Here is an 11307-nt window from a genome sequence, read left to right as displayed (position 1 = left end):
CAGATTATAGAAACAGAGATCACCACCGATAGTCACTCAAACCACTGAAACTCAAACATTACAAATAACACCACACGCGAAGCACAACGCCGAGTAGCCTAATAAATTAAACAAAAGAAGCGAGGCCATAGGAAGTGAGCCGCTTGAGAGGCGTGTTCACTAGCGAAGCAGGCCGCAGGACAAGCAAAGATGGCTTCTTTCTTCTTTTGTAATGGCGAAGAGGAGGAGGAGAAAGAGTGCAGGAGTAGGGAAGGAAACTTCTTGAGAAGCACTTTTTTGTTTGCTTTCATAGAGAGGAAGAAATATTACATCAGTACTATACACGTCTAGATATGCATGAATTAAAAGGACTGAATATCAGGGAAAGGAGTATTTTAGGAGCGAAAAAGCTCTTCATTTCTCTTTTTATATTTTATTCCGCTGCCCATTGACAGCGCGTGGTCACTCACTTGCGCTGCAGCCCTAGGTCCTACCCTAAAGCCTCCTCCCCTTCCTCCGATTCTCCCTCTCTAAGCTCTCTTCTTTGCTTTGGACGTCTGAACTTCACAACGGCGCAGTAACACGGGAAATATTCCTCCCCGTGTTATTCATGTGTTATTGTGTGTTATTCATGTGTTATTGTCTCCTGAGAATATTCCTGGTATTATAATAACACAATAACACATGAATAACACATGAATAACACACAATAACACATGAATAACACGGGGAGGAATATTTCCCGTGTTACTGCGCCGTTGTGAAGTTCAGACGTCCAAAGCAAAGAAGAGAGCTTAGAGAGGGAGAATCGGAGGAAGGGGAGGAGGCTTTAGGGTAGGACCTAGGGCTGCAGCGCAAGTGAGTGACCACGCGCTGTCAATGGGCAGCGGAATAAAATATAAAAAGAGAAATGAAGAGCTTTTTCGCTCCTAAAATACTCCTTTCCCTGATATTCAGTCCTTTTAATTCATGCATATCTAGGGCTGATTGATTTGGGGGAAAAAAAAGCGTAAAAGAAGTATAATTGAAATATAGTATAATTAAAATATTTGTAATTTATTTGATTTGGTGTAAAATAAATGTAAGAGTATAATTTTTGTGTGCGCGAAGGTGATCGGTGGTGGTAGGCAGCTGACAACGATGATAATAATGTGCGGCTGATAGAGCCAATGATGAGCATGGGTCCAACAGGCAACAACTGGTGGCAGCGTGATTATAAATTAATCAGAACTAAACAACCTCTTAGTATCTTTGGACCGTTAAGGTGGAGAGGGTTGTAGTTTACACTGGAAGTCCTTACATGCTAGTTTTTTTCTTGTACCAGTGTTTTTAAACCTAATCGAAATAAGTTGATTCGACTAGTTGAGCCAACGACCGATTATCTGGCTGACTCGATTTTTTTTTATTTTTTTTGTGGCAGTTTTACTTTGGAGACTATTAATCAAATTCTTTTAGTGATTATCCTTTCTCTAATTTGAATAAAATTACTACTTATTTCATTTCTTTTTAAAATGCAACTCAATATTTATGTTTCTAGAAGATGCCCCTAAGATTGCTTAAGATTTTATTTTAAAATTTTCCAAATATAATGACTCATACTTTGGACCAAATTGGTCCAATCAAATTAGCTTGACAATGCTTTCTAAATTGTCCTGAAGGTTTAGGGGGAGGGGAGGGAGGATGAACGAATGATGAGTGAGGTGAGGAGGTGGCTGAAGGTTATAATTGAGCATGCAATCTTGTTTCTCACACAATTTTTAACGAAAGTTGTGTACATCATTATATAACTTCTAATAAAACATAAATTTATAAAATGAATGATGTTTGCATGATATATGTTATATTAGTAATGCATATTTGGGTATTGGTTAATTGGATTGGTAGGTCCAAATTGTGATATCCTCTTGAAAAATAATTGGCTTTATATTGGACTATTGCTTAGTTTTCTGAATGTAGGGGCATAGTGAAATCCTATATATATATAAATGACTAATGTCTTTTATGGATGAGTAAATACAACTTGAATGTAAGTGGATGCTTCACATTTGAATTTAATAATCATCAAATTGGTTATATACTTTATCAACTCTAAAACATAATATGCAACATTAGATGATCCTAATAGTAAAAAAATGTATCTCTTATTCACAATTTATAACTTAAATTACATTATCATAGTTTTATTACAACATCTTTAATTGATGTTATTTATGCCACATATAATATTGTTTATATCTTACTCAATAAGGTCCCACTTATTAACTTTATTTTCTTAAAAGTGACTTATTTTATGATTTTCATTTTATTAATTGCGTATAGATTCAATTGCCTTATGCTTTACATATATTTTTGAAAAGCGATTAAAGTTAGATCCTTTAGTTGATTTTCATCACTAAATTATTTCTTAGATGAACTATTGCACTAGTTAGCTTATAGTTATTTTTAAAGGATAATTAAGTAAGTGTTGTTAAATTTAAATGCTATGATAATTTTATTGGTGGAATAATATTATTGAAATCATACATTTATACATTTATACTTAAATGAAGAATTTTAACATGGCATATTTAATCAATCGGTATCCGAGCATAAGAAAGACAAAAGTTGAGGGAGGTAAAAATAAAAGAGAGATTAGGAAAAGGAGTCATAGATAATAGATTCATGTCATATTGTGCGGTGACTGACCTTTGTTAAGCAAAAGCAGATAGATTCTGCAATCTAATGCTGTACAGTGATCCTCGTGGGGGCGGGGTGCCGACTTGTTTCTTTTGCTTTAGCAAACTCAGATCTAAAGGAGCATCAAAGAAAACTCATGTGAGAGTCAGTCTAAACAGGGGTGAGCGCATTTAAGTGCATAGCACACAATTCTCGTGTATTAACGTATCTCACATCTAAACTTTCATATTAAAATATAGGGCTGTCAAAACGGCTCGTTATTCACAAACAATTCATGTTTGGCTTGTTAAAACACTTATGTTCAATTTGTTCTTTAAGTTAACATGTCGAACACGGTCATTTTTTTTTGCTCGATTTATAAATGAGCCGAGCACAAATAAATATTTATTTGTATGACATAAAATCTACGGCCAGACCTCCGGCCGCTCCCTCCGAAAAACCAACCGTCATCCCCAAGTACCCAGTCCCCTTGCATGTTGTTCCATGACTCCAGAGCAAGACTAATGCCACCATGTTCACTCCGTTCAAAGCCATTGGTGGGCGAAGGGTCAGGGGACCGGTGGGAGGGTAGGTTCTTCTGAGGGAGCAGCCGGAGGCCCTGTCATAGATTTTGTTCGAGAGTTATCAACCAATATGACAACCGAGAGTTTGGACGTATCGTCCTTATAGGTGGTGGTCACCACCCTCCGAAGTGGGTTGGTCAAGGCATTGCGCCAACTGGGAGCGCTTCACGAGTCGATCGACCTGGGCAACTTCCTTCGCTAGGCAGATTGGGTGGACCAAGTTAAGCCACCTCATATTTGGCCTGCAAACTGGCCACTGCAACAGGAACAAACTGGTCGATGTGTCTTAACTAGGAACTTTTGGCATTCACCCCTCGGGATCCATAGATGAGTCGACTTGATTGGTCGACGAAGGTTTGGGCCTCGACCGTTTCCCTTTCTTGACTTGTTCTTCTTTGCAGAAACCAAGGGGTCGTAGCACTCCTTGGGGAGAATCTTGGGATATACACTGGTCCGACTTGAACCATCAGTCATGATGCAACTCAGTTAGCTGGGAAAAATGACGGAACAAATACCTTGCTGAACCTGTGATTCTATTTATAGATCACACTGTGCACAAAATGCAAAGGAAAGTTAGTTATCACATTGATTTCCTTGATTTTAGCACCGCTAATTATTAAATAGTTTTCTTGTCTTTATCGCAACTGTCACTTTCAAAGACTAGAAAAACTCAAAGAACTAATATGCATACATTAGAACAGTCAACACAGATCTCAAAGCAATCCAACACCCCAAGATAATGGTCGGGTGATCGAGGGGTCAAAACAAAAGAGCACGATCTGAACCGTTCATTTGACGACTGACCACCTGATTGAAGTCAATCAACATACTTTAACGAGGGACTCAATCGACAGACCACACATGCAACCTCTTGTCTAGAGGCTCCTTACTAGGGCATCTGATCACAACCAGCTGACCGATCGGTTTTTACTTCGACAAACGCGATCTTCATTTGACAGATCGCCTCGGTCGGCCGAACCCAAACAAGTCGACTGTCTAGTTACCTTCATATTCAACTTCAAATTGTCATACCGATTTGATATGAAATCAACATAATTAATCGTATTAAGGGAAGTTTCCTTATCCGTTTTTTCTTTTTTATAATTGTACAAATATGTCTTTATAAATAAGAAACAAAATACGAATAAAGAGACTTTTCCCCAGTTTCACTATAGGAATTGACCCAATTACTCTCTATCTATCCTTCATTGTCTCGATTCCAACTCATGAGTAGGGCTGTCAAAAAAGCTCGTTGTTCGCGAACAGTTCGTGTTCGGTTCGTCAATGAGTTCGTGTTCGATTCGTTCGATAAGTAAACGAGACAAACACAAACAAATTTTTTTCGTTCGGTTAGTTAAACGAACCAAACACGAACAGTGATGCGTTCGTTCGTGTTTGAATCGTTATTGTTTGAAATATAAAATAATATAAAATAATTATATATAAAACATTTATTATATTTTAAAACATTAAATTTTATAAATTATAATATATAATAAAATAATAATAATAATATATTAATATACTATAGTAGTAATATACTAATATAGATATTGTATATTTATATAATATAAGTTATATAATTAATATATAATATTATTTTTATATATTAATATTAGGGATGTCAAACTGGCCCGTTGTTCGCGAACAGCTCGTGTTCGGTTCGTGTTCGGCTCGTTCGTTAAGAAACGAACACGAGCTTATTTCAAACAAACTAAAATTTAAACGAACCGAACACGAACCCAAGCTTTGTTCGTTCGTGTTCGGTTCGTTTACACCCCTACTCATGAGGAGTGTTCACAACAAATAATCTAGGATGCAACACATATATAATGTCGTAACATACATAATTACATGCATATTTTTGTGTGTTAGAAAATTTGTTGTAGTAGAATAATAATTTTTTGTTTTAGTATTGGACTAAAGTTTAACACAAATACATAATGAAAAAAAGTTGAGAGAAGACACTGGGACATTCCATGGGAAAAAGCAGAAACAAAAAAGATCATTGAGCCTAGCCCAACAAATATTAAAAAAATATAAGTTTGCATGTACAGAGATATAATCTTATTCCACAACTGGGAAAGACTTTTCAATGTTACTCAAAGTACAATGTTTGTCCGTACATAATATAAATAAACTTTCGTTACATTTTGAATACAACGCTTGAAAGTTGTTTCCACTGGGAGTTATCGTCGGGTCATTAATATACCATATTCAAGGTAAGTCATTGCACAATATTTGAAATAATTGGTTATTCAATAGTGAACTTCTTTACTTAACTATATCCATCATTACTCAACATGATATTTTATTACTCAACATGATACTTTATTACTCAACAGTTTGTATCAATAATGACGAGCAGAGGGCGATCCATGGTGGTTAGCATCAGTTTTCTGACGGCGATTGATGTCGGTCGGCAACTACGAATGTCAGAAGTTATTGTCAAGTTTTTGATCGAGAACAACACTATATTAGACTCTTGTTCTTTTTTTTTTTTTTTCAAGTGAAGACAGATGATCTATTTATAGGCTACTGGGGAGTGACAATTTGGTCATTTGCTCAATAAGTTCTATAATCATCTGATCAAATGAGCAATGTTTATCCCCCTTAATCGAAGAGATTTTTTTGATGATTTGAGAGCCTTAATGATAACATAATTAACCGAGCTTTGGCTCGTTAGGTTCCACTCATTGAGACGCTTTATTTGACTACAAGTACATTAAATTTGGAGTTTATTTGACCGTTAAAGTAACCATATAAAACATAAAAATGTGTTTTATTGATTTGATCCGAACTTGATTGAACTCGAATTAAACTAATTCTTGTATCATCGGGATCATCATATTTAGAAGGACAGATTAACTATAAATTTATTGAAACCAAGAAGTTGAATACTCTTGAATTTGAATTTTTAACATTTACTTTTCAAAAATTACAACGAGATTTAGATGAAAACATCACATATCATTCAAATTCTTAAGATCTTATCAAAATATCACAATCTGAAAATACATTTTTCATGATAGATTCATGACACTAAAATATTATTTGAAAAATATTGAATTTTTGGTGTTGGATATAAAATTTCATAAGGAATGCTTCTTATTTCTTCTCTCTAAATTTCTCCCAATTAATTTGAGTCGGTCTGCAATCGCATGGGTGCGCCGCAAATTTTCGAAATAAACCAAATTCCGGCAAATCCCTAACCCTCTCCCGCCGTCGTCGTGCCCGACTCCTGCTTGATCAACCCTCTGCAACCACCCTCGCCGCACCGGCGAACGACAACCAATGCCTAGCCTCAACAGCCATCCCAGACCTCTGGCTTTGTCCCTCATGAATCCTCACTACGAGCCTCACCTGATTTGCCCCTCTTTGTCATTGCTTCTTCCCGCACCAAACCCTTATTATAGTCTGTATTCCTCACAGATGAAGATTTCCTTCTGGTTAGCAACTTTCTTTGTTCACTTTTTCATCATTTTTTGCTCTCCTTTTTTTGTTCTTCAGATTTTTTTTCTGCCTTCTGCTTTGTCTTCCTGTTTATTTTTACCATTTCTCGCCACAAATAATGCAGGATGGTTATTTTAAAACTTCCACTTATTTTTGTTTGATTTAAATTTAAATGATAACCTTATTAATTTATTTTAGTGGAGTAGCAAAACTTAATTTATTGCATCTATTTCCCTCTATATTTTACAACACATACAATCACACAAGCCCAACAATCCTTTTTGCAACTTTTCTCTAAATTCTGCAATATAAACTGTGATCTTTGTGCTACTCAGGCTTTTTCTCACCTTATTTTTATTGTCTGATTTTATTTTCAAATGAGATTATGTTTGGCATGTTCTGTTTTTTAATCTAGGCCAGGCAATGGCATGCATCTAGAGGCAAAAAAATGATTTTTGCTTCTTGAAAACTTATCTGTTGATAATATTTTCTTAATTTATTCAAGAAATTTCCTTAGATGATTGTTGGAGGAGGAAAATTTTTGGGTTGAGGATAGCTTTTTAGAAAATTCTTCCTAATATCTTGACCCAAATTTTCTCTCAGAAAGATATGATTGATTATTAGAATCATTTTCCTGTTCCAATTAACATTTGGAACTTGAAAGATGTGTTATTATTTCATCCATAGAGCTGAAATCTTGGACGATTCAAATTTGATTATCGTATATGATAATGCTTTTATAAAGGGATGTCCAATTGCTTCATGTTTAAAAGAAAAGAAGAATGATGTTTAAATAGTTCATTTATCTAAATATTGAACCAATTCATCTTTAAGAGAGGAGTTGAACTGAAATAGCACAGGATGATATTTCCACTGAAGTAATATGATGATGATTAGATTTTTGTATTTGCTATTTATTTTTTGATCTTGTATAAATATCATGCTAATGACGTTAAGTATAATACTTAGTTAATAGTTTTAATTGGTTGGTTGTGGACAACATTCTATTTTGTTTTCTTTTTTACGATGATTTGTACATATTTTGCTTTATATGTTTGACGTGTCAAAAAAAATAGTCAAATTTAGTATCTCGACAATACAAAATTAATGCCATAAAAATAATTAAATTTTTGTTCCAATGAACTCAAATAATACTTGAATTATAATTGGAATCCTTAAAAAATATTTCAAAAGTTACGCAATATGTAGATTTGGCATATTTATAGTCAAATCTTATGGCACAACAAGAGGAACTTAACACGCCTAAAATCATTCCATTCAAAGGTTATTAAGCAACTTAAATGCTGAATAATAACCTATGATTAGAGGAATTTATAATGGACTGTTTGATTGAGTGTTATGAGATTTTGGCTAAATTTATCAAAATGTTCATCTCAAAAATTATAAATAGACTACTATTCTTTACATGAAAGATAAAAGCAAACTAAGAACTAAGTTCACACTATTGAAGGAAGCTAAAAGCCAATGACCACCAACAGTTTTTGCCGACCAATATTAGTGTTTATTTTTGTCACTACTGTCTTGTGGTTATTGTAGCTCAATTACTTTTTTGTGACTGTTGTAATCTGCTTATTATTATTATTATTATTTGTAATCAGTTTATTATTTCTAAGCTCTAATTATTTGTTCTTTGTTACTTAATAAAAAATTAATAACCCTATTTCGTCACCTAGAGTGAATTGTTGTTCTCTATAACTTCAAATGCATAATGAATTATTTTGACTGCGTCAAATCTCGTGGTTTTTTTTTTTCTTTCTGTTTTTTTCACATAAAATTTTGGTTGTCTCCTGTCTGTATGTTGAATCGTCGTGCAATTCTAAGACATTAATCTCTCACTCTATTGCACTGAATTTGCTAACACACAACAATGTCAATTACAAATTTATTTATTGTTGTTTGTTTTATATTTAGTGTATTCTCTACATTTAATACAATTATTACATGAATGTCATGCTGTGCAAATTGATTGTAGTGAAGAATTGCAAGATTTGATTGTCTAGCACCAAACTGTTTGCGATAACTTTGTGATTGCTAGCAGTTGCAAATTTATGAATGATAACCAGTTTAGCAATCATTGTTGGTCATCATGCGGTTGTTAAACAGATCGATCATTGGTTTTTCTCATGATCATTACAGTTGTATTATTGCGATTGATATGTAATTGCAATTGTTATGACATAGCATATGCATTATTTGCAACTATGAATATAGTGACCACACAAGCAACCATCTAAACGACTGTGATATTAACTTGCTACCAAAAATAGCCATTTTGCAACAGTTTAACCAATGCAAAGCTATAGTACTTAAATAATGACTTAAGTATGACTCATTAGCTTTTCATGTTAAGCTTAAGGGCTATTTATCGAGCGATGTCAAATGAATTTATGAGTCTGCATAATAATAGAAAAGAGAGCTCAACTCTACGAAGAGTATGTACAATGAATCACAAAGTAAATGTAGAAGAGATCATACTCCACAAGGTGGAAAAAAGAAAAAAAAACACATTTTATATAATTTGACTTAAGTAAGCTTATATCCATAGTTGCATAGTGGTCGAATAATTCATCAAACTCTAAAGTAGGTTTACTAAGCATTAAAATTTATACAAAATAAGAGAAATAGTTAAAAAAATTCATTTTATTTAACTAAGGATGCAATTACTTGCTACAAAAATGAGGGATAGATATGAATAACTAGTAATAAACTAGATATTTTTGTTACTCTAGTCACTCTCTTTTCTTATATTACAGGACTTCAATTGAGAACTATTTTTTTATTGTAGCTGGTAGCTTCTTCTCTTAATAGAACTAAAAATAGCAACACTTCTTCCTTCATAAAGGAGCAAAACTCCTCTAATAAGCACCTAATTTTTTTTCCTCTCTCAAATGTTATCCTTAGTCGACCTCACTTAGTGGGATAAAGACTTGTTGTTGTTCTCTAATGCTATCCCTCTTTCGTCATCCTTTTCTTATCCTCTTCTAGTTGCTTCTTATTATGAGTTGCTATTTAAATATAGATTATATAGGTTTATATGGTGAAGTGTTCACTAACATTAGCAATCTAATTATTTTGAAAATATTTGCAACTTCTAGTACAAACTTTTATGATAACCTCCATTTAGGGTTTTATGATAATTTTTATTTAAAATTTTATAATTTTCTCTATTTAAGAATTGGTGGTGGCCTCCATTGAAGATTTTGTGATTGCCACCAACCTTAAAATATTATCGAAAATTGTCAATGAAAATTATATTTGACACCTAAAATTTAACTCAATTACTCTCCTAATTCCTACTATCTAACTTTGAGCTCTTTTTATTTTTATCCTCTCCTTTTATTGTTATGTATTACTGTTGCTATAACAACTATCAGCAACAATGATCTTGAATTCTAAGCCATGAATCTTTGTACTTGGTCTCATATTTTTTTTTATGTGAATCCATAATGTCCTAATATTCATTTCGTTTTTAAATTTTGAGTGTGAAAATATAGAATTACTCATTAATAATGCAATAACATATGATACACCACATTTTATTTGTTAATTCTTATTATAGTATTGAATTGGTAGCATTTGAGATTTTTGAAAAATATATTAAGATATCAAATGGTTGGCCTTCACCTGATCAAGCTCATTGGCTAATGTATCCTGCCCAAATCTATTTCTTTTAAATTTACAATCCCTTACAAGTATCAAAGTTGCTGGTACTTTGAATAAGAATTAAGTGGTTAATTTGATTTTTTTACCACTTGGCTACCTTCTATCATGATCGAGCAAAATTCAATAATGAGCCTCACTAAGTTTCAATGTGATTGAATTGACTCCTAATACATGATGTTCGATGAGTTTGAGAAGTTTTCATTTGAGAGAAAGTAATGATTAATGTAACGAAGTTTGAGGTAAGTGGAGATTGTTAAGGCTTATGAGCATTATGTTAGTCGTACGTTGAATAGTTGAAATTTGTTTGGTGTTGAAAAATAAAGTAATTGATCTTCAGTCAATGCTTAAATATATTTTTTTATTGAAAGTAAACTTAATCATTAATACATCTTATTAACTTTTTTTATTCACGCTCCCAAATATTGTTATACATAACAAGAGGGGCAACTAAATCAAAGGAATAGTGGATGAATATATATGCTTATTTCTTTTCTATTATTTTTTCAATTTTTTTATTGCTAATGGAAATTTCAAAAAATGTTAGAAGAATGACACATGTTTATTTCTGCGTCTATCACAAATAGGGGTGTAAACGAGCCGAACACGAGCTGAGCCAAGCTCATTTATATTTCGAGCTAAAAGAGTGTGTTCGTGTTCGGCTCGTTTGCTTAACGAGCCGAACACGAGCTGTTCACGAACAAAGAGTACTTTTTAACAACCCTAATCATTTAGTCATAATACATAAGACAATAGGGGTTTGAGCAAGTTTTAAAAATTATTATTTATATTAAAACATCATTTTAATCTAATTTAATGATTTTTATTATACTTTGTTTATCAATATTTTAATTGATTATAAATCTTTGTAGCCTTGTAGTCAATTAGATTTTTTTAAAATACTACTTAATATATATATAAACTTGATGAGTAGTATTTCAAGCCAAAACGAGCC

Source organism: Phalaenopsis equestris, unplaced genomic scaffold, assembly GCF_001263595.1.
Source record: "Phalaenopsis equestris unplaced genomic scaffold, ASM126359v1 Scaffold000522, whole genome shotgun sequence".
Taxonomy (NCBI): domain Eukaryota; kingdom Viridiplantae; phylum Streptophyta; class Magnoliopsida; order Asparagales; family Orchidaceae; genus Phalaenopsis; species Phalaenopsis equestris.
The sequence above is the reverse complement of the archived record's forward strand: the minus strand, read 5'-3'. Positions refer to the sequence as shown.